This window comes from Nycticebus coucang, chromosome 24 (genome assembly GCF_027406575.1).
Source record: "Nycticebus coucang isolate mNycCou1 chromosome 24, mNycCou1.pri, whole genome shotgun sequence".
In the NCBI taxonomy this organism is placed as follows: Eukaryota; Metazoa; Chordata; class Mammalia; order Primates; family Lorisidae; genus Nycticebus; species Nycticebus coucang.
In genome coordinates this window covers 12892513-12920074 of record NC_069803.1, presented here as the reverse complement: position 1 = coordinate 12920074, position 27562 = coordinate 12892513, and the positions used below count along the sequence as shown (strand labels likewise).

Here is a 27562-nt window from a genome sequence, read left to right as displayed (position 1 = left end):
TTTTTGCTTTTGTTACCTGTGTTTGGGGTCATATCCAAAAAATCATCCAGATCAAATGTCATGGAGCTTTTCTTTATTTTTTCTGTTAGTAGTTTTATAGTTGCAGGTCTTACATTAAGCCTTTAATCCATTTCAAGTTAATTTTGTATATGGCGTGATATGAGGACCCAATTTTATACTTTTGTATATGGATATCTACTTGTTCCAGTACCATTTATTGAAGAGACTGTCTTTTCTCTATTGTGTGTTCATAGAACTTCAGTTGAAAATCAACTGACCATAAATGTGCAGGTTTATTTCTGAGCTCTCTATCTTATTCCATAGGCCAAAGTGTCTTCTATGTTAGTACCATGCGGTTTTGATACTATAGCTTTGTAATATATCTTAAAATCAGATAATATGATGCCTCCAGCTTTGTTCTTTTTGCTCAAGTTTTCTTTTGCTAACCAGAATCTTCTTTGGTTCCATGTTAATTTTAAGCTTTTTTTCTTGTTCTGTGAAAAATGTAATTGGAATTTTGGTGGGTATGTCATTGAAGCTGTAGATTACTTTGAGTACTATGGACATTCTAACAATATAAATTTTCTGATCCATGAACACCAGATGTCTTCATTTATTTGTGTCTTCTTCAGTTTCTTTCATTAGTGTTTTATAGTTTCCAAAATACAGAATTTTTAACCTCATTGGTTAAAATTACTCTTTAGTATTTTTTTGGTACATATTGTAAATGGGATTGTTTTCTTAATTGGTGGGGGATTTCATTGATAGCGTAAAGAAATACTACTGATCTTTTAGACTTTTTAGTTTGGCTCCTGCATTGTGTGCGCGCAGGCAGGTTTGGCATGCCAGGCAGGTTTGGCATTTTTCAGGAGCCTTGAAGACTTATGAATACAATAATGGATTAGTGCTGGCTGGGGGAAAAAATTATAGATTAGCTGAAGGAGACTTTTCAGACTGGGGATCCAGGTGAGAAGAAAATTAATTGCTCACTCGCACTGTAATGCCATTAGTTAACTTCTAGAGATATCTATTCTCTCTGCACAGACTGGTTTCAAAAAAATCCCATTACCTGATTCCTGAATGGCCCAAATCCTTCTTGGCCAGCTCACAGACCACTAACTCTCTATCTCTCCATATCAAGAGGGACAAGTACTGTATGAGTGAGTGTTTCAGGCTCAGGTGAACAGCAAAGATAAACCTGGCTTCATTATAAATAGGAAGTAGAGATATTCACAGACAGATACTAGCCAAACAGGGCTGTGTGTGTGTGTGTATTGAAAAAGGGGGCCAGCAGGTGGGAAGGCATCCTGCAGGGATGATCAGGAGGGTTTAAGTGTTTCTAAAATAATAACCAAACCACTTACTGTGATCTATACTGCTCACCTACCAGCTGCAGGAACCAGCTCACCTACCATACCTCACCACCTAGACCATCTTGTCACTGAGTGGCAGGGGATAATTATAAGGATAACAGACATCATGCTGCTCTAAGTTACTAGAGAAAGGAGTCTGTGTCTTCCCCATTCATTTGTGGGGACATTAATACTATAAATGGAGCCACCTGATGAGAGCCACCCGCCACCTCTCCCAGCACATTCATGTCCTGGAGGCAGCTTGGTGACCTGAAAAGGACACAAGTGTAGGACTTTCCCAGACCCAGCTCTGTAAGTGATGTGAAGCAGCCGTTGTAATGTCTGTTTCACAAGGCTGCTATATACGAAGACTGTGTGGAAAAGTATCCAGCCTTTGTTAAAACTACTTTTCATATTACATGACTGGTTACTTTCCAGAAAGCCCTTGTACATAAGATAACATGTATAGTACCTAGTACATGGAAGCAATATTTCCTGCCCCTCCAGGATGGGGATGGAAGGTATCTAAGATCCTATAAGCCCACAGTCTGCTCTATATTCCCATTTTTGGAATAATTCCTGCTTAGGAGATGTGGGCTTTGAATCTGGGAAAAATTAGTTCTCCTTTCCTCCCAATTCCTCCCAAATTTAACTGAAGTACCTTTTGTATCCTGATGAGAACTGATCTGACCTTTACAATAGAACACCCGGGCCCAGAGATTAGTAACAGGACGCCAATGAAACTAATGATTGCTGTGTGTATGTTCGCTTGCTGGGATTCTCTCACACACATTTCCATATACATTCTCTTATTTAAACTCATAGGCCCCGGAAACCCATATGGTTTTTTTGCAACCATCTATTTTTCTTTCCTAGTTGCAAATCAGACTTCATTCTACATTCATCTCAGGGGAAAAATTGTTAATGCATTTATTCCCTTATGTGCTGTACTAGTCTGCTAATGCTGCTCTAACAGAATACCACAGACTGGATGCCTCCAACAATAGAACATGCCTTTCTCATGGTTCTGGAGGCTGGAAGTCCAAGATCAAGGTGCCAGTGAGATTGGTTTCTGGTGAGGCCTCTCTCCCTGGCTCTCAGATGGCCACCTTCTCTTGTCTCCTCACATGGCCTTTCCTGTATACATACATCCTTGATGTCTCCTCCTATTTTTATAAGGATGCCATTCCTTTTGGATTGACATTTAACCATCCCATCTAACTTTACCTTCTTAAAAGTCCTATCTCAAAACACAGTCACCCTGGGGGTTAGGGTTTCAACCTGTCATTCTGGGGGAACACAATTCAGTCTCACAACTGCTCACTCATTAATTCAACACACATCTACTGTGGGGCTGTCATCCTCCTAATCAAGTGTTGTTGATACAAAGAGGAATCAAGTGTGGTCACCACTCTGAGAAGCTCTCAGTTGGCCCTAAGAGGTGGGCACCATCTCCAATGCTGGTGATGTAACAGGTGCTCTGGCAGAGGTTTGGGTGGGGGTCACTGACTTCTTCCTGGAGGTGGCAATTGAAATGAAGAGATGAGAACTAAGCCACAAAGGTCAGAGCTGACCATCAGGCACACAGGTTTGGAACAGGGAGTTCCAGGAAGTCAGGATTCCCTGGACAACATCACGAAGGTGAGAGTATAAAGTGGATACAAGGGACATTCCACACATTTACAGGCATGAACAACAGGAGGCTTCCGAATTCATTTCCAGGGATCTGGAGTGGCCAACAGGCCAAGAGTGGCCAAGCTTAAGGACAAGCTTCCTTAAAGGACAGTATGGAAAAGATGTTCCTCTTAATGGTCCTTCAAATAGATGTTTCACATTTACATTAATGTGGAATTGAAAATTGAAGATGACCATAACAAAAACTGTGAAGTAAATCACCACAAGCTAGCAATTATTCCAAACTCCTAGCACACAGCTAGATGTGACTAGTGGGGGTATAACCATAACTGGTGGGGGGACCTTGCAAATGGCACCTTGAGAGGACTTGCACACACACTCTAGGAGATGAGCAGGGAAGATTTGGGCTCCACAAAGAATAAAAAAGAACATGAGACCAAAGTGCAACATCATCTCATCATAGGTGACAAAGCAGAAGCCCAGAGAGGTAAGGGCTCTTACTCAAGCGCACCCAGCAAAACCAAGATTGGAGCCAGAGCGCCCAATTCCCTATCAAGCTGTTTTGGATGAGAAGTCAGGACACTTCATCCTGGCAGACATGATCATTCATTTCTGATTCAATGCCGCTTACTCTCCAGTCTCCCCTCTTCCATATGCTCCACTCCTATCATCCTGACTCATGTGACTTTTGGAACCTTCCTTTGTCTCTCTCCCCTCCTGGCTAGTGTTTATGCTGCTCTCTCTGCCCGGAATGCTTGTCTTCCACCCTCCCATCCTTCCACTTGGCTAATGCGCACTCATTTCTGCACCCAAACCAGCTACCCTCCCTCTAGCAAGCCTTCCCTGATCTTCCCAGGCTGTGATGTGACCCTTTCCATGTGGTCTCACAGTAGCCATGCTATGCCATCATGCAGCCAACAAATTACACTTCTGTATGGTAAATGCCAAGTCACTGACTTGTCTCCCCAGGAAGAAAGTAAGCTCCTTAATGGCGAGGCCTATTTCCAACCACTACATCATAGCCACTCACAATATGCCATGCATATATGCAGGACCATTGAGACTCTACAAGCAACCTGCAAACTCAGTATCAGCTCTTCCGTTTTATAGCTAACTTTCTCCCTGTCACCCAGAGAGTAAGTAGCAGAGCCAGGCCCTCATACCCAGGAGTCCACACCACCAGCCAGTGCCTGACACGGCTGTTAGAAGCAGGTGTTTGCCATTTGCCTTTGTGCTGTCTTTGAAATGCAGGGTTTTCTGCTTATGTAAGCTGAAGGCAGACAACAGACCTTCAAGCAAAATACCATTGTGGTTCTGCTCAACGAGGCCAAGGTGAATTAAACAGCATTCAGTTTGCTCAAACAGAAGCAAAGAAGATTAGATGAGGATTTTTGTGGGCAGAGAGGAAAATGTACAACTTCAATAATTAACCCCAAAGAGCAAGTTTTGAGTGATGATTACATCTTCATTAAATAATACGTATCTTAGGAAAATAGAAAATTGTCTCCTCTTAAGTTTCCTATAGAGCAAACAGGCTATGCAGCAAGACCATTTGGGTTCTTTAAAAACATCAATGGGAAACTATGAAATTGACAAAGCCAACTTTAAAATACCCACTAGCCTGGGAAGGCCTGTGTGCCTCTGAAGGTTAATAGATATTTTAACCGTACTTCTCATGGATATGGATAGAACAGGTATTGGCATATTTATTCAGTAATCAAACATAGGCCATAGAACCAGAAAGAAATTCTGAGGCCTCTAAGTAGATGATGGGTTTATCTCCAGGCTCCTTGAGTGAGTAAAAATGCTGCAAGTTTATGAGAGACTAAGAAGGTCATGTCTTGGGACTTGTCTAGACACTTGACTGGTACAGAGGCCAATGGCCAACATAGGGCAGTAGATATACCAACATTCAGGGATTGGTGCAGGGAAGTGGACCCAGCTGACCATGAAGACGCAACATGGCATGGAGACCAAGGGATAAAGAAATCTTGGCCACAAATTTCAAAGAACACTCAGAACCAGGCATTTCCAGAGGAAATGGTGTGTTTTCTCAAGCAGAACCAATAGATGGGCGATTGAGATTGTAGCTTTCATAACTCAGGCTTACCCTCCTTCAACCCTGTAAGAACTAAATAAGTTTAATTTGAACACTATTCCATGGACCGTCAAAGCCATCCCAGACATTTTAGGGAATTCCTAGGAGGATTATGCTCTCAAGTTGCCTTTGCCCAGCAGCCCCTGCTTCTACAGCATACTGAGTAGTTTTTGACCCTTCCTCACCCCATTGTTGTGTGTCCTGTGTGTTTGACATGCAACCTGTCTGGCTGTCTTTGCTTCCAGTTGGATTTGGCCAATTGGACAGATAGCAGGAGGTGGGGTGAAAGGATGGAGTCAGAGCAGTCATCTTCCTCCAAATCCCTGGGAGCATTCTCCCAGGGCTGCCACCTCCAGCTCCAGCTCCAAGCCTCTGGTTCTAGAAATTGCTCTTGCTTCACCCTTTAAAGCATGGGAGTAGAAACAGCTCCCCATGGTCACTGGTTCCAGGGTACTTCACTGTCCTGTGTTGCTCTCTCCTAATCCTGCCCACCTCCTTGAAAATATTTCCTTTGTTAAACTTTCTTCCATTTCCTAGTTGGAGTAGGTCATCTGGGAAGAAATCTCTCTGTTTCTTCCTAAAGGAAACATGCAGTGTTGCCTCTGTCAGTTAAAAAAAAAAAAAGAAGAAGAATTAACACAAGTAAATGCCTCTGACTTGAGGAAGACCTCACACACTGCACAACCAAGAACATAAAACCACCTGCTTGCAGGGCTCGCGATCCACACACACCTCTTTTAGCAACGGCTTCTTCCTTCTCCCTTCCTCTCCTCCCACCTCCCCCTGCACCTGTTTCCTGTACAGACCTGCTTACCTATACTGTTCAGTATCTTGGGATCCTGGTGACATTTTTCTCTCCCTTTATACCTCCTACTTCAAATGATTTATCAAGGAATTTTGCTAAACAAAAATATATCTTTCTCTAAGAGAAAACCAAGTGCCACCTCTTAAAATAGCATCCTTAGAAGTGTGGAAAAGTACAGAGACAACACTTGACGTGTCAGCATGCAGGTGATCTCAGCCAGGCTCTCACCCCCAGGGAGGAACGCTGGCAGGAGCTCCTAACTGAGGTCTCAGAACCAAAGCAGAAGGCAAATCACAGGCTTTGGTTTGAAAACTAAGGCACAGGAGAGGCCTGATTTTTGAAAAGTATTGCTGAGAGAGAAGAGATGAGACAACTGTCAAACCAGATGGGCAGTCAGTCATCACCATTGCAGCTTGCTTCTGGTTGGACGAACTACAGGTGACATGGCAGTTGGGCCAGCTCCCAGCTCCAGTAGTTCAGTCAAAGGTGGGCTGGGAATTTGAGCCTAACAATGGGCCACCCGCTGTGGGAGCTGAAGAAGCCAAGATGGGAAAAGTGGAAGATGGAAGTGTTCTTCCATTAAGATATGAAATTGTTTATATTCATATTATCAAAGAAACTAAACTATGTAATCCAATACTAAAGAAAAATCAACCATGACAAAAATATTTTTAACACAAACAAGCAGGGAATATGCAGGGGGTGGGGAGATTTGATATTAATAAACCACCATCAATTTCCTAAGTTTTTCATTTTAACATTAGCATTGAATATAAAAGAAACAAACAAGGTGAATGCATTTATTCATTTGAAAATTGCAATTGGAGGAAAACTTCCTGTGGATGTTAACGATATTGAGAAGGACAAAAATAAATACATAGTACCTTATCTTTTCTAAAATACTTTTAGATAGATTACCTCATTTTAGATATATTTCAGAGGCAAAATCAAAGGCTGGTTAGGTTGTGTGACTCAAAACACAGAAATAAGAATTGATGACATGAGGATTAAAATCTCAGTCTCTAACACTGGTGCTGTGATTTTACCCCTATGTCACATGCTGCCCTGTCTTGGGGTAAAAACTCATGAAATTGAGCACTCTCTGAAGCTTAATTTGGCAGTCAGGAGAGAAATAAGGTAGAACTGTACCCAACTTCCCACCATCCTCTGCCATCAAACCTCTTCAGTCTTTCTCAGTAGACCCATCCACAATTATGGGGGTTAGGTCATTCCAAATTATAAGGGACTGAAATTAGTAATAGATTATACATGATTAGCTTACTAGTTGATGGGGCTACAATTTAATTGTTAAACTTACCATAAGAAAAAAAAACTTGTATAAATGGTGTAATTATTAACTAACAAAGGAAATGGCCTTCTAAATCAACGAACCAAAATGAATTGCCATAATCAAGCATCTAGGTAATGTCCTGTTCTGCTCAACCTCCCTAAATTTAAATTAAACCAATGAAAGATGCTTGGTGACCATGGGGAATAAATATATGCTTCTTAACTTCTAACTTGGCCACAGATAATTAAACAAAATAATATTGTAACATTTGAAAAGAATCTTTTACATTTGTCAACTCTTCAAACATTGTGGCTGGCAAATATTCAGGTAATGAACATGCTGAAGTCATAATTTTTGTTCCTCTGTAACGAACTCCATATTAATTAACTGGCAAACACACAAAGATGTTTCAGGCAGGGGAAAAGTGGCAGAATAACCGTGGATATAGTGATTCTGCTCAAATGAAAAAAGGAAGAAGAGCTCAGATCCTGCATGATACCACCTCTTTTGAGCTATGTCCCTTCATCATAGAATCTTGCTTGAACCAGGCCTGACCTTCGCTTGGTAGGCAATTGGTGATTCATAGCTACAACCCACGGGAGCATTGGTATATGTCTAAAATGAGCGTGGAGCCTTATAAAGAGGGTATACACAGCCATTCTTAGGGATGGAACAGACTCTTGAGAGAAAAGAGTCTGACATACCAAACATTTTTTTCTAGGATTCAAAATGACTAGGACTGTCAGACATAGTGGGAACTCTTACTGAGGTAGGAATTTGGAAAAGACTTTGTAAAGTCACTTAGAAAATGTGCTGGTTTGAATTTTGTTCAGCAATGATTCACTCCTCATGCCCTCATATGTCAGAGTCAGATACTTCTCATTGCCATGACTGTTGAGCTTGGCAACGTGACTTGCAGTGGCAATGAGATATTAGCAAAGGCTAGAAGACACTGGCCCACTTGCATTTTTGCATGAACAGGCCATGCCTCAGGTGGCCTACTGACTCCAAAAGGATGGCAGATAAGTGCAGCAGGCCTGAACCCAACCTGCCCCCAGGCTCAGCTGAGCAAGCCTAGATTAGTCAATCCACAGTTTACCTGTAGAGTTTAGAGCAATGAATAAACTACAGAGTTGTATGTCACCAAGATTTTTCTGGTTGTGGTTATCAATAGTCTAAAAAAATAAATAATTCACCATGTGGAGGAGGAGACAGAACCCGTGAACATTAAGAGCTACATAGGGGAACAGTTGTTCTGGGGTTTAAGACCCCCAGCACCGGACTCTGTCCCCCATGGTGAGCCATCATGGAAATGACTTGAGCTCCAAGGAATTGGCAGAATCAGAGAAAGGCAGGAGCTGCAGCCCCCAAAACACTGAGAGCCCACACCCTTGAGAAGCTCCATGTGGGCTGAGCATTTTACAGGATATTATAATATTAAATAAAGAGTGCCCATTGCACTCATCACAATTGCACATGAACTTTATGGCCACCCTGTGTATGTTTTGGTAGACAGCACCTAGACAGGCAGGATAGCTGCTAGAGGGCAGAGAGCAAATCAAGTCATGAGTCTTCCTAGAGCAGGGCAGCAGCACCTTCAAAGGCAAAACAGAGTTCCGACACCAATTCAGAAGTGAGAATAACTAGAACTAATCTTTGGACATGGTTCACAACTTAAGAATTCTAGTGTACACCATTGGAGGAAGTTCTGTGGATGAAGTGAGGAAGGTGTGTCTCCTGCTAATCTGTGAAGTTGAGGCCTCTTGTCGTTTGGCTTTTAGATGCTTCTTTGGAATGACCTTCATTATACACCAAGTGGTTGTGGTGTGAGGTATGACACCCCAAGCTCGGATGGAAGCCCTGATAGATCACACAACTGTATCACAATTATCTGCTCTGGGGTCTTCCTCTTCCCTTCCTGGGACCCACCAGCCTAGAACCCTCCCACCTGCAGATACTCCATCACTATTCACCTGTCTCTTTCCATTGCAGAAGACTATTTATGAGTTTGCATACTCGACAGATTGACTTCTGAGTCCATGTATGCCACACAGTCCTCAAATACTGGGACATGGGGTTTCCTTTTGAAAATTCACTACACTGTGATTTAGAGGTTGAGTTTTAGCTAATCGCTAGAAATCTCGTTTTGATGAAGTATTAATAGTTCTACTCTGAAATTTGTCACCATGGAGAAAAGAGCTCCTTGCAAATTTTCCCTAAAATAGGGTATCCAATTCCTGAGGGAACACATTTCTTGAAAAGTGGAAATACATTTTTCACAAAGAATCTGCTACTCCAAATTTGATACAATAATTTAAAATTTTTTTTATTTCCTTTGGCAAATACCAATGTGAAAATAACTTAGTGTTATCAATAATCTATGGACTATCAGACTGAATGTATTATGCACTAAGCCATCAAGAAGTACTTATGTGTTTCCTTAAACTTGTTTTTTACTTGACTGGAAAATGTATTAGTCGAGGAGCTTCAGAAAAGCAGAACCAATAGGATCTGTGTGTGTATAATGTATATATGTATACACTGTGTATACACACATATACATATATGTGTGTATATATTATATATATATATATATATAGAGAGAGAGAGAGAGAGAGAGATTTATTTTAAGGTATTAGCTTACATGATTGTAGGGACTGGAAAGTCCAAACTCTGTAGAGTAAACAAGCTAAAGACCCAGGAAAGAACTGATGCTGCAGCTTAAGTCTAAAAACAATCTAAATCAGAATTTCTTCATCCTCAAGGTATCTCAGTCATTTTCTTAAGATCTTCAACTAATTGGATGAGTCTTACTCATATTATGAAAAGAAACCTGCTTTCTCAAAATCCACTCATTAGAAGTTCATCACATCTAAAAAACATCTTCACAGCAGCATCTAGGCTGCTACCATGGCCTAGCCACATTAGCACATAAAGTTAATCATCATAGAAGCAAGTAAATTTTTTAAGAATAATAACATTGAGAAAAATACAACACTGGTATAAAATATCAGATTATTATAACCAATAAACTTCCCATGCCATGTATATATTATTGTGGATGAAAATATTTTTGTCGAAAAGCAGAAAAAGGGACGGAGGGTGGGGTGGGGCCTTGGTGTGTGTCACACTTTATGGGGGCAAGACATGATTGCAAGAGGGACTTTACCTAACAATTGCAATCAGTGTAACCTGGCTTATTGTCCCCTCAATGAATCCCCAACAATAAAAAAAAAAAAATGTGCATCATTTTGTTGAAATAATCTGACAATCCTAAAAAATATTGTGTTCCTCACAAAGGAGAATGTATGTATGTCTTCCTGTGTACAAGCTTATAATAGTCCATCCATATATCTCCCCTATAACAAAACCTTGACTTAAAGAAGTCATAGCAATGCAAAAATGAGACATACACTTTCATAATGTCAAGAAAAACATTGCTTACTAGAATGCTAAATCCTTAGGAAAGGAACCAAACTGTCATCATCTTGGATACTACTGAAACAGAAATGACTCCATCCTGATTGAATAAGCTTTTAACTTTGGGGGTAAAAATAATGACCTTATCAAATGATGAAAAAATGGTACAATGTTGATTAAAGAAGGAGCTATTAGAAAGTCTCACTGGCAAAGACAACCTTTCATTTAAGCACAACCTGAAAATTCTCCAGCACTTGCAGGGATTTGTCCAGGTGTGAGACAGAATCCCAACTCCACCACCCCCCTTCTCTTGAGCAATGACTTCATATTTTCTTAGTTGCACTTCCCTTTTCTGAAAAATGGAGATAAGAATGCCTACTTCATGGGGTTCTTAAAGGATTAAAGGAGCTAATATAGAAAAGTGACTAACAGACTCCATAATGAGTATTTGATAAATGCTATCAGTGTTTTATTTAGTCCTCAAAAGATATTAATTGTTTGGACGTGTGGGCAAGCAAGAGAGGAAAATTATTTTCCTTTCACCAACCACACTAACAATGCAAAACCAAATAATGCTGATACTGTTAATTAAAAATGAGTCATATAGCCAACTGGTAATGTTCTCTCAGGAATTTCGCCTGTACTTGGGATACAGCAGCATTATGCAAGCAACAGTGCCTTGCTGAAGTCCATGTGGCCTACATGGTAGTTTGGGTATTGTTAAAAGCAGAAAATAAGCATGTGCTTTTCTATCTGATTATCCTTTTACAAACCAAATTAAGATATTTAAACATGAGATCTTAAAAATAACAGAATTAACAGTGTCACTAAAGACTATATTTAAAGAACGTGAGTAGTGTAAGATTCAAAGAAATAGGCAAACAAGAACAATTTCACACCTTTCTTACTGCTATGTTTTGAATGTTTGTCCCCTCTGAAACTCATGTGGAAACTTAACCTAATTATAGCAGTATTTAGAGGTGGGACCTTTAAGAAGTGATCAAGTCATGAGGGAATGGGTTAATCCACATGGATTAATGGATTAGTAGGTTATCACAGGATCGAGTCAGTTAAGAGTGGGTCTGTTATAAAAGCATGATTTTATACCCAGCCCTCTCACCGTGTGATGCCTTGTGCCACCTCGGGACTCTGCAGAGAGTCCCCACCAACATGAAGGCCCTCACCAGATTCAACCTCTCAACTTTGGACTTCCCAACCTCTAGAGTGAGAAGAAATAAATTTCTTTTCTTTATAAATAACCCAATCTGTGGTATTCTATTATAACCACAGCAAACAAACTAAGACACTTACAAATCCTTACATTTAGTTAAACTTCTTTAACCTTAGTTTTTCATCTGATCTGATTAGAATGCCTCTTTCTAACTCATCTGAATACCTCTGACATTCAAAGCTTCAAAGGATGACTCTGGGATTTAAGGCCAGCTGCCTCTACCTTCTGGAAGTTGGTTCTTGCACACTTTGGGAGCTCCACGCCTTTTCCATTGAAAGAGATATTAAAGGGGGCACCTGAACTTGGCAATGATTATTTTCATTCAGAAGGGAAGCATTTTCCACTTTCTGAAATAGTCAAGAAACTCTCTAAACAAAAAGAATCTATTGATAGTTCTTTCTGTACGGACTGAGAACTAGGTCCACAGGAATAAGTCAGCCATGGTTTTATTTTCACCAGATCTACAGAGGGCTCTGGTGGCTGGGAAACAATAGCTGTCCCTTAACCACTGGGACAAGGGACCAAACAGGAACACACTTCACCTGCAGGCTCAGGGGTCAGTGAGCCTAAGCTTGGTCCTGAGGCTCTGGCTGTGGGTTTGAGGTCACAGAGCCCAGCCAGGTTCAAGTCTTTATTGGGCCATCCACTCAGAGGCTTTGCCAGGAACCTCAGCAGAATACACAGAGGAAGATAGGATAAGTTGAGAAACGAGGGCAGAAAGAGCCCTAATGAAAGAGCACTTCCTCTACAGGTATTCTGTTCTACAGCCTAGGACCAGAATGTAACTCGGGGAAGGAGAGGCCATTTCTCCCTTCCCTATTTAGCACAGTGTCTATTGAAGAAACCATAAAAGCAGCTATAGGCTCACCGACAAGAGGCCAAGAAGGCCTCCTGGCCCACCAGGGGAGCCCACAGAGTGTAGCATCCACCCACACCCACACCCCGGAAGTGAGGAGCTGGTGACACAGAGAAGCCTCCAGGAGAACTGCCACCAGGGCCAACAAAACAAAGAGGACACCATGGGGACCTTGCCAATAAGAAGGGAGGGATTTGCCACTCAGGGTTGGAATGCCAGAGATTCTGTTGATAGGAGCAAAGCCAGACACCCATGCTGTGTTTCTCTCTCTTCCTTTTACTCATGTTCTTTGCTTGCTACCCCAGGACAGTGGAACTTGAGAAGGCCCTAGTGGACAAAGGGGCCCATGACCAGCAAGAAGCCTGGATGACTCTGGAGACAGAGGGCTGATTTCAGGGGACAGAGGGCTGGGCAGAGCAAATGTTTTATTTCAATGCTCCCTCTATTCCCAGGGGCCCTGGGGTATTGTGTGCAGGATGAACACATCCAAGTAACCTGGGAAATCTCTACTAGGATTGTGGTGAAAAAAAGTCAAGCCATTGACTAACTGAGCAGTGGGCTTCCTGTTTGTCTCAGATTGTCCCTTACCCCAGGCCTTCTCCCGTTGTCCTGTGTCCCTATTTCCTGGTTCAGCAGAAGAGGAAGTCAGTCTTTAAGGCTGAACTGAGCAGAGACAATTGGCAAGGCATCCAGTCCCTGTTGTTGCAGGGTCCTCCTCCATTCCCACAAATGCTCACAGGGTGTATGTCAGGTGGTGGGGAGGCCCCTGAGAGGCAGTGGGGACAGCTGTCCACTGGGCTGTCAATGGGCCCCATCCATCTGTTCCTCTGTTTGTCTTGCAAAACGGAAGAAGGGCTGCTACAGGGCTCTCAGTTGGGGGCAACCACAGAGCAGGTGGTCAGGCAGTAGGGCCAGCAGTGAGAGCCCAGGGACAGAGAGAGGGAGTGTGAGCCGGGGTCTCAGCTCCAGATGAGGAAGCTCCCAGCTAGACCTGACTCACCAAGGTCACAGCGAGTAGTGCAGCACCCGGAGCTGGCTACTGACATCATGTCAAGGACCCTCCACCTTCTGGGGCTTTAAGGGGTGGAGCTGAGGGACTGTTGCTTTTCGGTGAGCTGTCAAAAAAAGCAACAAACAAATTAGAGAAGGTCATGCAACATCCCTCTCTTAAGTGTGTCTTCTGTGAGCCATGTTCACTTTTTAGACCATCATCTGCCTATTTTCTCCCAGCCCCTAAAGTCCTCCACCTTGCCCCAGCTGCACATCATCTAGGAGGTCCCCAGCCTGCAAAACACTTTCTGGTTCAGCCATAACCCCATGAAACCGCCCCGGGTGGGTCTCAGTGTTTGGAAAGCTGACAGACTATGGTGATGTTAACTGAATCCCTGGTCTCAGGTTATATTGAAACTACAGCTCCTCCCACCACCCCCCAGGCCCCACTCAGCTGTCATGCCCTGTTGTGGAGCCCAGACACTTGCTTCCTCTCAAGCTGTTTATTTTGCCTGCGGGAAGTGTCACCTGTCTGTTTGCCTGCTAATGAACTGTGCAGTCATAACTGCCAAGCAGCTCCAGCCCCAGCCAAGAGGAAAGGGAAGGAATGCTAGTGGCCCAGGCTGCAAGGTCAGAGTGTGGGGGTGGTTGTCTGGGCAGGAGGAGGGTCTGTGGTTACAGCTGGAGGCAGAGATAAAAAATAAAAAGCCTTTTTTATCCCTCTGTGAGGCTCAAAACCATCCCTGGGTCATTTGACGCCAAAGCCACAGGCTCTGGAAGCTGCCTTGTGGTTTACAGGCTGCCCCTGAGGTGGGAGCCACACACACAGGTGTCCCAGCACCAAGCAGAGCTTTTACCCTCCTGGCTTCAGGACTGAGTGGGCATCAGTAAAGGGCCCTGGGAGGATTCACATCGTCAAATTGAATTTACATATGTCTGTTCTCCAAAATCTTTTGCCTGTCAAGCCACCATTACTTCCTTACTGGGACACTGTATTGTATTTCTTTGGGTAATTGATTTTAAAACGCTTTATGTGGCTCATGATTCTGATGACTAGAAAGTTCAGGGCTGAGCAGCTGAGGGCCTGAGGCTGTTTCCAAGCCTGGTGGAAGGTGAAGAAGCAGGTGAAAGAGAGAGAGCTGGGAGGTGCCAGGACAACCACCCCCTTGGGAAACAAATAGAATGAGAACTCATTCACATACACACAGAGAGAGAGAGAGAGAGAGAGGGAGAGAAGGGAGCTAACCTATTTGTGATGGCTCTGCCCGCATGCCACAATCATCTCCCACTAGGCTCCACCTCCCAACATCACCACGCGGGGGATCGAATGTCAACATAAGATTTGATGGGGATGCACAAACTACAGCCAAACCACACCAGGCACCTTTCATAGAAACTTCTTCTAATATCTGATCACACTAGTCACCCAACCCCCAAATTCTTGTTAAAGTTTTTGTGTTTCAGTCAGGGGCCAAATCCATGCATGTGCAGCTTGTAGTTGAGCTTGGAGTTCATATGTAACAGTTTGTGATCCTTTTCTTGAGCTTCCTCTTCTCCGGAATGTCTCTGACACTTTCCAGCTCCTAGGTGGCCCTCTTCCTGGATCACTAACTAGAAATCCAAGGCTTTAGTTCTCCCTGTTCTGTCTGATTTTCCTGAAACTGCACCTGTTATGCATTCTGCAGCACTTGGAGTTCTTTTCCCATCTGTCTGTTATCATTTTACTTCTCTGAGTCTTCTGGTAGCTGCACCCTGCATTTTCTCCAGGGATTTTCATCACATTCAGTGGGAGAAACAAATACCAAAGAGTGGTATGTGCTTAATACATCTTTCCCAGAACCAGAACCCACTGGAAAGCTTTTAAGCAATTAAACAGTATATAGATCTCTATTTCAGAAAGCTCTTTTTTGTCTGGAACAAGGATAATGGGTTGAAGGCAGCGATGTCTGAAGCAGAGAATACAGAAAGGAGGGGGAGAGGTGGTACAGTAACCTAAGAAGCAGATGCCACAGGCCAGGTCTAGGCAGTGACAGTCAAAGGAAAGGTCAGCACAGAGTAAAGAACTACTCCAGGAAGGGTTTTGCAGAATCTGATAGCCAATTTGATGTGGACATGGAGACATATGAAAGTATACAGAATAATTCCCTGGGAGGGCAACAGGAAGAGCAACAATCACCAATTTGCTCCATGAATACCAGTCTTTGAACAAGTGTTTCTATCACAGACTCGAACAAACAGATCTGAACTCTTTCTACTTTCCTTCTCTACACTCCAGGATCATTTGTTTTTGTGATATCGGCCAGGCCAAGCCATTTTTCACTCTAACCAAATGTATCTGAGCCAGCTTGGAACATTGAAAAGTTTATTATTGGCCTATTTGCCATTTTCAATGGGCAAATTCTAAGTCAGTTTTATCTGCATAATAAATCACTTCCTTAGATTGTGAAGACCCATACATAGAGACTTTTTTCTCTGTATGTTACATTCTGATCCTTATTTTATTTAATCTATATTTAAGAATTTTGCTGGGTGGTGCCTCTGGCTCAGTGAGTGGAGCGCTGGCCCTATATACTGAGGGTGGCAGGTTCAAACCCTGCCCTGGCCAAACTGTAACAAAAAATAGCCAGACATGGTGGTGGGTGCCTATAGTCCCAGTTACTTGGGAGACTGAGGCAAGAGAATCGCCTAAGCCCAAGAGCTGGAGGTTGCTGTGAGCTGTGATGCCACAGCACTCTACCGAAGGCGACAAAGTAAGACTCTGTCTCTTAAAAAAAAAAAAAAAGAAAGAAAGAATTTTGCTATTTGCTTCTATGATTTCTTAGAAAAATACTGTTAGATGATATTTCAAATATATAAATCATTTTTAAAGGAATTTAGAAAACCTGAGATCACCGGACTTTTTAAAGCATCTAATAACTGTGATGCTAGCTACAGGGAGCATAATGTTTCCCTGATTTATTTTTGCAGAGGTAGAAAAGATGTTTTATGCTTTCTATAAACATCATACCCAGACACACCATGGATATACAGCAGAGCCTCTGTCAGTTGACCACCAACAAGACGGCAACAAACTGGTTAACATATGGAGGTGATCAATGTAAGGAACTTCCACTGAGTGCATGTGGTGAAACGTAGGTTAACTTAAGGAGGTGGTCAGTGTAGGGACGTGATCAACTATGTTCACAGGCCCCACCTGCTAATCAATAATTCAGTCTTTTAGCTCCTTACACATTCTGCATTCCTCTCTCCAGAACCTTTCCCAACTAAGTTAAGCAACAATTCATCACTTCAACTGTGGATAATTTGCCTCTCAACTCAGTATGAATATATTTTCCTCCACCAGCTAACAAAGAGTGAGACCCAAAACCCATGTGGCTCTATCACAATACAAGAAGGTGGTCTGTTTTGCCCACTGGGACAGTCTTCCTCGCATTGCAAGCCACATGCTTAACTTTGGGTAGAAAAAAAGAAAGAAAGCCAGAGCCCTAAAATTGGAAAGAAATTCCCAAGATAAACAGCACAAAGAACAGAGAACCGGAGTCTTATGTTTGAAACAGAATTGGGCTCTTTCTTAGAAAGGCTTTTTGAAAAAGGAATCTGTGGGCAGAAGAAGAAAAAGGTTCCTTATTATGTAGCTTGCTGCAAGTCAGCAAAAGAAATAAATGGAGGAAGGGCTTTGGCAATCGGGTGCTAACAAAGTCCTTAATTTGGGCTAAATCTTCTAGGATTGGCAGGCTTCAGGGAGCATTCTTGTGCTACAGCGAGTGTCACCACCCAGCATTGTCCACAGTCCCTGTCCCCTGGCTGGGGGGTTGTTTCTCCTCTCCTAGAGCTTGAATAAGACAGAGTCAGTTTGCTTGTTTTGACAATTAAAAAGGTGGTGGTGGTTCAGAATGGCTGTGGCTGGAGGCAAGGAGGTGGCTGAGTCCCTGTCATCTCTGGGCCAGACATCCTCCCAGGCACCGCCCCTTCTGAGAAGAGGAATCCTCTGGGCCTTGATCCTGTGGTTCTACTGACACCTGAGTCACAGCCACTGCTCCCTGTGCAAGATACCAGAGACTGCCCCTCCTCGCCCCTCAGCAGACACCATGAACACCAAAGATGCCGAGAAACCCACTTTCCTGTTTGGCATAGACATTGGGGGAACTCTCGTAAAGGTCTCATATTTTGACCCTATTGACATCACTCCAGAGTAAGAACAAGAAGTTGAGAGCTTAAAAAGTATTTAGGAATATTTGACTTCCTTTGTAGCATATGAATCCACTGGAACTCGGGACATACATCTTGAATTGAAGGATTTAACACATTGGGGTGGGAGAGAGAACTTGTACTTTATCAGATTTCCAACCCAGGACCTGCCTACTTTTATCCAATGGGAAGACATAAAAACTTCTCAGCCTGGGGGTGGAGACAAGATGGTTCACTGAAACCAGCTTTCCACAGAGGCTCCCGTCCAAAAGGAGAGTTAAAGGACAGAAATTTAGCAAGTAACCTGGTGGATTAGAGCTGCACCAAGAGAGAAGGTTGAAGAACGCAAATCAACCCCACTGAGGCGAGCTGCGACCCCAAGGATACAAACAAAGGTACAAAATCCATCACCAAGCAGACAGAAGTCCCCTCCCCCATGAGAAAGGCTCGGAGTGCCCCACAAACAAACGAGGAGAGTTCAAAGGTCCTCCCACTACACTCCACGGGAGACACCCTCTAAAAACTGGACCTACCTCCCCTACTAGGGTGCCACGGCATTCTCCTGCCAGGCATAAAACTGTATAAAACTATATATATTCTCTACCTGCAATTTTGAGCTCCCAGAACTCCCCTCCACTCTCACTCTGAGGTCTGGAGGCCAGATTCTTGAGTGATTTCTCGAGGGGTGTGGACAGGGCCTAGACTGCAGCTGGTCAGTGCTGACTCTGCGGCACAGGAGTGAGGAGAGGACAGTTGGCTAGGAGGGAACCACGCCGGAGCAGAAGTGCCCCGAGGTGGAGAGCAGCAGCCATTTTTGGCAACAATAGGGCTCACTCCGGAATATTCCAAAGCCACACCCCCTGTCTCCCTGGGCAACCAGAGAAGGCCAGGCATCTTTTCAGGTGGCAATGACCATGGAACAGATCTGGGACTGAAACACAGGACCCATGAGTAAAGGATTTCCCTGAGGTGGTACCAGCCTGGGTATAGCGCAGGGACTAGAAAACACATGTGCAGAGCCAGGAAATTCCCAGGGCGGGGCTGACGCAGAGGACTACTTTGCTGAGCCTAAGACACACCCGGACCTCAGGGGATCATCAGCCTATAGACAAAGGAAGGCAGGAGGCTAGAACTGACAGCTAACTGGGCTGCGAATAGAAATCCACAGGGGCAAAAACAGGGCCTCAGGTGCAGGTTCTGGGAACTCAAAACAGCTTCTCTTCTGCACGGGAATTAAGCAGGGACAGGAACAAATTCCCACAAAGTTGTTCTGTTCTGTCAGGAACATCAATCAGGGGCGGGGCTGGAACTGAGTGAACACCCCCCACCCTCCATGAAGCACCCGATATTGTCAGGCCTCACCTCCCCCTGCTGGATAGAGGCAGACAGCAGTGGTCTGGCTGAGCAGATATAGATTTCCTTGGGATTCAGGCAGGTGCAAACACCTGGAGTATCTGTTCACTTTAGGCAACTGGGTCACAGCCCTGCAGGGCTATCAGTGACTGGGTGTGACAGAGGTACAAGGTAGGGAGGAGGCATCAACCTTCCCAGACTAATCTATTTGCTGGGTGAGTCCTCCTGACTTCACAGAGCACCGGAACAAGTCATATCTGAATTGTTACCAAACCCCTGAGATCCAGTTGCCAGAGAACTTTTAAACTCTCCCACCAGAGACAGGTGCTGACTGAGACAATTGATTTGGACCATTGAAATGAGCCAATCGCCCAAGGACTATCCAAGGGGTGCCCTGGGTGTGTCGTTGTAGGAAGGTTTGATTTTCCTTTTCCAATTGTTGCCTATGGGGGGCGGGGTGACTTAATTGCTGGTATTTCTCCACAGCTGAGACTTCAACCCAGAGTAACTGTTTCACTACGGTCAGACAGAGACCAACTGAATACAAGACAGAACCACTTAGCCCCACGACACCAAACAGGTCCCCAGTTTCTCAGGCCAAGGTATTGTACGGGTCCTTGACAAAGCTCCAGGGGAAAAATCAAACAGTGTAAAATAATCGTGGGACAGAATCATGGAAAAACTCTGGTAACATGAATAACCAGAATAGATCAAAACCTCCACCCAAGCAAAGATATGGCAGATGTAACTGAGGAACCCATTCATAAACAGCTGGCTGAGATGTCAGAAATCAAATTCAGCAATTGAATTGCAAACAAGATGAATAGAATGGAGGAAAATTTGGAATTGGAAATTCAAGGAGCAATTGAAAAGTCAGAATTAAAAATTCGAGGAGAAATTCAAAAGTTGTCTCAAGAATTTAATGAATTTAAAGACAAAACCACAAATTCTTTTGAGGCAAGAATTTACAACCCTCAAATACCTGAAAAATACAGTAGAATCCCTCTGTAACAGAGTGGAGCAAGCAGAAGAAAGGATTTCTGACATTGAAGACAAAGTGTTTGAACACTCCCAAAATCTCAAAGAGGAAGAGAAATGGAGAACAAAAACAAATCATTCTCTCAGAGAGATCAGGATAATTCGAAGAAGGCTAATATTCGCCTCATTGGAATCCCTGAAAGTGATGAAGTGGCCTTGCAACACACAGAGGCCCTTCTCCATGAAATTATGAAAGAGACTCTTCCAGACATGCCAAGAGATTCTGAAATTCAGATAGTAGACAGTTGCAGAAACCCAGCATGACTCAATCCAAATAAGACATCCCCCAGGCATATCACAATTAACTTCACTAAAGTTAATATGAAGGAGAAAATTCTGAAAGCAGCCAGATGTAAGAAATTCATTACCTACAAAGGGAAGAATATTAGAATGACTGCAGATCTCTCTGCTGAAACTTTTCAAGCCAGAAGAGGGTGATCATCGACTTTTAATCTCCTAAAACAAAATAACTTTGAACCCCGGATCCTGTATCCAGCTAAACTGAGTTGCATTTATAATGGAGAATTAAATACTTTAATGACATCCATATGTTGAAGAAATTTGCCATAACCAAACCAGTTCTTCAGGATATTCTCAGACCTATCCTCCGTAATGACCAGCCCAATCCTCTACCACAAAAATAAACCCACTCAGACACTTTTGATCAAACGCCAACTTCCACAGTGGCGAAAGGATTAAAAATGTCCACTGGACTTTCAAAAAACTTGATACCCAAAGTCTTATCAGACTTATCAATATTCTCCATTAATGTGAACAGCTTAAACTGTCCTCTAAAGAGGCACAGATTAGCTGACTGGATACAAAAACTCAGGCCACATATTTGCTGCATACAAATGTCACATCTTACCTTAAAAGATAAATCTAGACTCAGGGTGAAAGGATGGTCGTCCATATTTCAGGCAAATGGTAATCAGAAAAAAGCAGGTGCTGCAATTCTATTTGCAGATACAATAGGCTTTAATCCAACAAAAATAATTAACGATAAGAATGGTCATTTCATATTTGTTTAGAGTAATACTCAATATGATGAGATTTCAATTGTTAATATTTATGTACCCAACCAGAATGCGCCTCAATTTGTAAGAGAAACTCTAACAGACATAAGAAACTTGATTTCCTCCAAGTCCATAATAGTTGGAGATTTCAACACTCCTTTGGCAGTGTTGGATAGATCCTCCAATAAGAAGCTGAGCTTTGGAAGATATTGGCCTGGGGAAAGATTTCATAAAGAAGACTGCCACTGCAATTGCAACAACAACAAAAATAAACAAATGGGACTTCATTAAACTAAAAAGCTTCTCTAGAGCCAAGGAGACAACAACCAAAGCAAAGAGACAACCTACACAATGGGAAAGGATATTTGCCTATTTTCAATCAGACAAAAGCTTGATAACTAGGATCTATAGAGAACTCAAATTAATCCACATGAAAAAAGCCAACAATCCCATATTTCAATGGGCAAGAGACATGAATAGAACCTTCTCTAAAGATGACAGACGAATGGCTAACAAGCACATGAAAAAATGTTCATCATCTCTATGTATTAGAGAAATGCAAATCAAAACAACCCTGAGATATCATCTAACCCCAGTGAGAATGGCCCACATCACAAAATCTCAAAACTCCAGATGCTGGCATGGATGTGGAGAGAAGGGAACACTTTTACACTGCTGGTGGGACTGCAAACTAGTACAACCTTTCTGGAAGGAAGTATGGAGGAACCTGAAAGCACTCAAGCTAGACCTCCCATTTGATCCTGCAATCCCATTACTGGGCATCTACCCAGAAGGAAAGAAATCCTTTTATCATAAGGACACTTGTACTAGACTGTTTATTGCAGCTCAATTTACAATCGCCAAAATGTGGAAACAGCCTAAATGCCCACCAACCCAGGAATGGATTAACAAGCTGTGGTATATGTATACCATGGAATACTATTCAGCCATTAAAAAAAAATGGAGACTTTACATCCTTCGTATTAACCTGGATGGACGTGGAAGACATTATTCTTAGTAAAGCATCACAAGAATGGAGAAGCATGAATCCTATGTACTGAATTTTGATATGAGAACAATTAATGACAATTAAGGTCATGGGGGGGAGCGGAGAGAGGGAAGGAGGGAGAGGGGTGGGGCCTTGGTGTGTGCCACACCTTCTGGGGGCAAGACATGATTGCAAGAGGGACTTTACCTAAGAAATGCAATCAGGGTAACCTGGCTTATTGTACCCTCAATGAATCCCCAACAATAATAAAAAATAAAGCAGCTGAGCAAAGAAATTTTAGATTTAACCCTAACCATCCAACATTTGGATTTAGCAGACATCTACAGAACATTTCATCCCAACAAAACTGAATACACATACTTCCCATCAGCCCACAGAACATACTCCAAAATAGATCACATCTTAACCTCAGTAAATTTAAAGGAATAGAAATTATTCCTTGCATCTTCTCAGACCACCATGGAATAAAAGTTGAACTTAGTAACAACAGGAATCTGCATACTCATACAAAAACATGGAAGTTAAATGACCTTATGCTGAATGATAGCTGGGTCAGAGATGAGATTAAGAAGGAAACTGCCAAATTTTTGGAAAAAAACGACAATGAAGACACGAATTATCAGAACCTCTGGGATACTGCAAAGGCAGCCCTAAGAGGGAAATTTATAACACTGCAAGCCTTCCTCAAGAGAACAGAAAGAGAGGAAGTTAACAACTTAATGGGACATCTCAAGCAACTGGAAAAGGAAGAACATTCCAACCCCAAACCCAGTAGAAGAAAAGAAATAACCAAAATTAGAGCAGAATTAAATGAAACTGAAAACAAAAGAATTATACAACAGATCAACAAATCAAAATGTTGGTTTTTTGGCTGACCTAACCAGAAAAAAAAAAGAGTAAAATCTCTAATTTCATCAATCAGAAACGACAAAGACGAAATAACAACAGACTCCTCAGAAATTCAAAAAATCCTTAATGAATATTACAAGAAATTTTATTCTCAGAAATATGAAAATCTGAAGGAAATTGACCAATACTTGGAAGCATGTCACCTTCTAAGACTTAGCCGGAATCAAGTGGAAATGTTGAATGGGCCAATATCAAGTTCTGAAGTAACATCAACCATATAAAACCTCCCTAAAAAGAAAAGCCCGGGACCAGATGCCTTCACATCAGAATTCTACCAAACCTTTAAAGAGGAATTAGTACCAATATTACTCAACCTGTTCCAAAATGTAGAAAAAGAAGGAAGACTACCCAACACATTCTATGAAGCAAACATCACCCTGATCTCCAAACCAGGAAAAGACCCAACAAGAAAAGAAAATTATAGACCAATATCACTAATGAATATAGATGCAAAAATATTCAACAAGATCCTAACAAACAGAATCCAGCAACACATCAAACAAATTATACATCATAACCAAGTCAGTTTCATCCCAGGGTCTCAAGGCTGGTTCAATATACATAAATCTGTAAGTATAATTCAGTGCATAAACAAATTAAAAACCAAAGACCATATGATTCTCTCAATTGATGCAGAAAAAGTTTTTGATAATATCCAGCATCCCTTCATGATCGGAACACTTAAGAAAATTGGTATACAAGGGACATTTATTAAACTGATAGAGGCTATCTAAGCAAACCCATAGTCAATATCATATTGAATGGAGTTAAATTGAAATCATTTCCACTCAGATCAGGAACCAGAAAAGGCTGCCCATTGTTTCCACTGCTCTTTAACATTGTAATGGAAGTTTTAGCCACTGCAATTAGGGAAGAAAAGGCGATCAACGGTATCCATATAGGGTCAGACGAGAACAAACTTTCGCTCTCCACAGATGATATGATTGTATATCTGGAAAACACCAGGGATTCTACTATGAAACTCTCAGAAGTGATCAAGGAATACAGCAGCGTCTCAGGTTACAAAATCAATACTCATAAATCGGTAGCCGCTATATATACCAACAATAGTCAAGCTGAAAAAACAGTTAAGGACACTATTCCATTCACAGTAGTGCCAAAGAAGATGAAATATTTGAGAGTTTATCTAACAAAGGACATGAAAGATCTCTAGAAAGAGAACTATGAAACTCTAAGAAAAAAAATAGCTGAAGATGTTAACAAATGGAAAAACATACCATGCTCATGGCTGGGAAGAATCAACATTGTTAAAATGGTCCATACTACCCAAAGCAATATACAATTTTAATGCAATCCCTATTAAAGCTCCACTGTCATACTTTAAAGATCTTGAAAAAATAATACTTCGTTTTATATGGAATCAGAAAAAACTTCGAATAGCCAAGACATTACTTAGAAATAAAAACAAAGTAGGAGGAATCACGCTACCTGACCTCAGACTACACTATAAATCAATAGTTATCAAAACAGCATGGTACTGGCACAAAAACAGAGAAGTAGATATCTGGAACAGAATAGAGAACCAAGAGATGAGTCCAGATACTTACCGTTATTTGATTTTTGACAAGGCAATTAAAAACAGTGGGGAAAAGATTCCCTGTTTAACAAATAGTGCTGGATGAACTGGCTGGCAACCCACAGAAGACTGAACTGGACCCACACCTTTCACCATTAACTAAGATAGACTCTCACTGGATTAGATTTAAACTTAAGACATGAAACTATAAAAATAGTAGAAGAGAGTGCAGGGAAAACCCTGGAAGAAATCGGTCTGGGCGAGTATTTCATGAGGTGGACCCCCCGGGCAATTGAAGCAGCTTCAAAAATACACTACTGGGACCTGATCAAACTAAAAAGCTTCTGCACAGCCAAGCACACAGTAAATAAAGCAAGCAGACAGTCCTCAGAATGGGAGAAGATATTTGCAGGTTATGTCTCTGACAAAGCTTTAATAACCAGAATCCACAGAGAACTCAAAAGTATTAGCAAGAACAGAACAAGTGATCCCATCGCAGGCTGGGCAAGGGACTTGAAGAGAAACTTCTCTGAAGCAGACAGGCGCACGGCCTACAGATATATGAAAAAATGCTCATCATCTCTAATCATCAGAGAAATGCAAATCAAATGCAGATAGTATCTCTTACTGGAGATACTATCTAACTCCAGTAAGATTAGCCCAATCATAAAGTCCCAAGACCAGAGATGTTGGCATGGATGTGGAGAAAAGGGAACACTTCTACACTGCTGGTGGGAATGCAAATTAATACATTCCTTTTGGAAAGATATTTGGAGAACACTTAGAGGTCTAAATATAGATCTGCCATTCAATCCTATAATTCCTCTACTAGGTATATACCCAGAAGACCAAAAATCACATCATAACAAAGATAATTGTACCATAATGTTTATTGCAGCCCAATTCATAATTTGCTAAGTCATGGAAAAAGCCCAAGTGCCTATCGATCCACAAATGGATTGATAAACTATGGCATATGTACACAATGGAATATTATGCAGCCTTAAAGAAAGATGGAGACTTTACCTCTTTCATGTTTACATGGATGGAGCTGGCACATATTCTTCTTAGTAAAGTATCTGAAGAATGGAAGAAAAAGTATCCAATGTACTCAGCCCTACTATGAAACTAATTTTTGGCTTTCATATGAAAGCTATAACCCAGTTATAACCTAAGAATATGGGGAAGGGGGAGAGGGAAGGGAAACAGGGGGGAGGGTGGGCGGAGGGAGGGTGATTGGTGGGATTACACATGTGGTGCATCTTACAAGGGTACATGTGAAACTTAGTAAATGTAGAATATAAATGTCTTAACGCAATAACTAAGAAAATGCCAGGAAGGTTATGTTAACCAGTGTGATGAAAATGTGTCAAACTCTTTATAAAACCATTGTATGATGCCCCTTGATCACATTAATGTACACAGCTATGATTTAATAATAAAAAAAAAAAGATCCTAAGGGCGGCGCCTGTGGCTCAAAGGGGTAGGGCGCTGGCCCCATATGCCGGAGGTGGCGGGTTCAAACCCAGCCCCGGCCAAAAACTACAAAAAAAAAAAAATCCTTGTGAGAAAAAAAAAAAGCCTAGTAAATGTAGAATAACGCAATAACGAAGAAAATGCCAGGAAGGCTATGTTAACCAGTGTGATGAAAATGTGTCAAACGGTCTATAAAACCAGTGTTTGGTGCCCCATGATGGCATTAATGTACACAGCTATGATTTAATAAAAAAAACTTCTCAGCCTTACAAATGGTGCTAAGTGCTACAGGAGGTGGAGCTTACAAATTCGAAAAAGATTTTCATGCAATTGAAAATGGATGATCTGCGCAAAATGGATGATCTTTACTGCCTTGTAAAGGGCTTGCTGTATATAGATTCTGTCAGTTTCAATGGACAAGCAGAGTGCTATTATTTTGCTAATGCTTCAGAACCCGAGAATGCCCAAAGATGCCTTCTAATCTAGACGATCCTTATCTGCTGCTGGTAGTGAATATCGGCACAGCGGTCAGTATTTTAGCAGTCCCTTCCAAAGACAACTATAAAGTAGTGACCGGCCTCAGCCTTGGAGGGGGCTCCCTTCTGGGTTTGTGCAGTTTATTGACTGGCTGTGAAAGTTTTGAAGAGGCTCTTGAAATGGCATACAAAGGTGATAGCACCCAAGCTGACAAGCTGGTCTGTGATATTTATGGAGAAGATTATGAAGGACTTGGTCTGCCAGGTTGGGCTGTGGAGTCTAGTTTTGGGAATATGATTTATAAGGAGAAGTGAGAATCTGTTAGTAAAGAAGATCTGGCAAGAGCTACTTTAGTTATTATCACCACTACCATCAGTTCTGTGGCACAAATGTGTGCTGCTAATGAGAAAATAAACTGAGTTGTCTTTGTTGGAAATTTTTACATGTCAACACTCTCTCAGTGAAACTTCTGACCTATGCACTGGAGTACTGGTCCAATAGTCAACCAAAAGCATTGTTTCTAGAAGATCAGGGATACCTTGGAGCAGTTGGTGCACTTCTGGGGCTGTCAAATTTCAGCTAAGGCATCAGGTCGCTCTCTGCTAATCCATGTCATCCGAGAGAAGCTGGAAGCAGAAGCATTATTTCTGCACTGTTTGTCACTGGGAACCAAAGGATACAAGCGTACTAGAAGCTGCTGAATGTTGCCATATCAAGAGAGAACTCGGTAACATGAAGTATTTCTATTGGAAAGGCTTTCCCTTTTGTGTGTATACCCAGTGTTGAATTCTTGAATGCAACACAGACTCTCATCACTGAGCTTCCTCTCCAAAAGATTTTCTTTTTATCTTATGTAGCCAGCGTCGTAGTACTGTATACTC

At 42.1% G+C, this 27562-nt stretch overlaps 1 pseudogene; it reads left to right on the top strand.

Moving 5' to 3' along the window:
- The first annotated feature begins 17766 nt into the window (after positions 1-17766).
- On the top strand, positions 17767-27264 carry LOC128576507 (pantothenate kinase 3-like; annotated as a pseudogene).
- Positions 27265-27562: the final 298 nt, after the last annotated feature.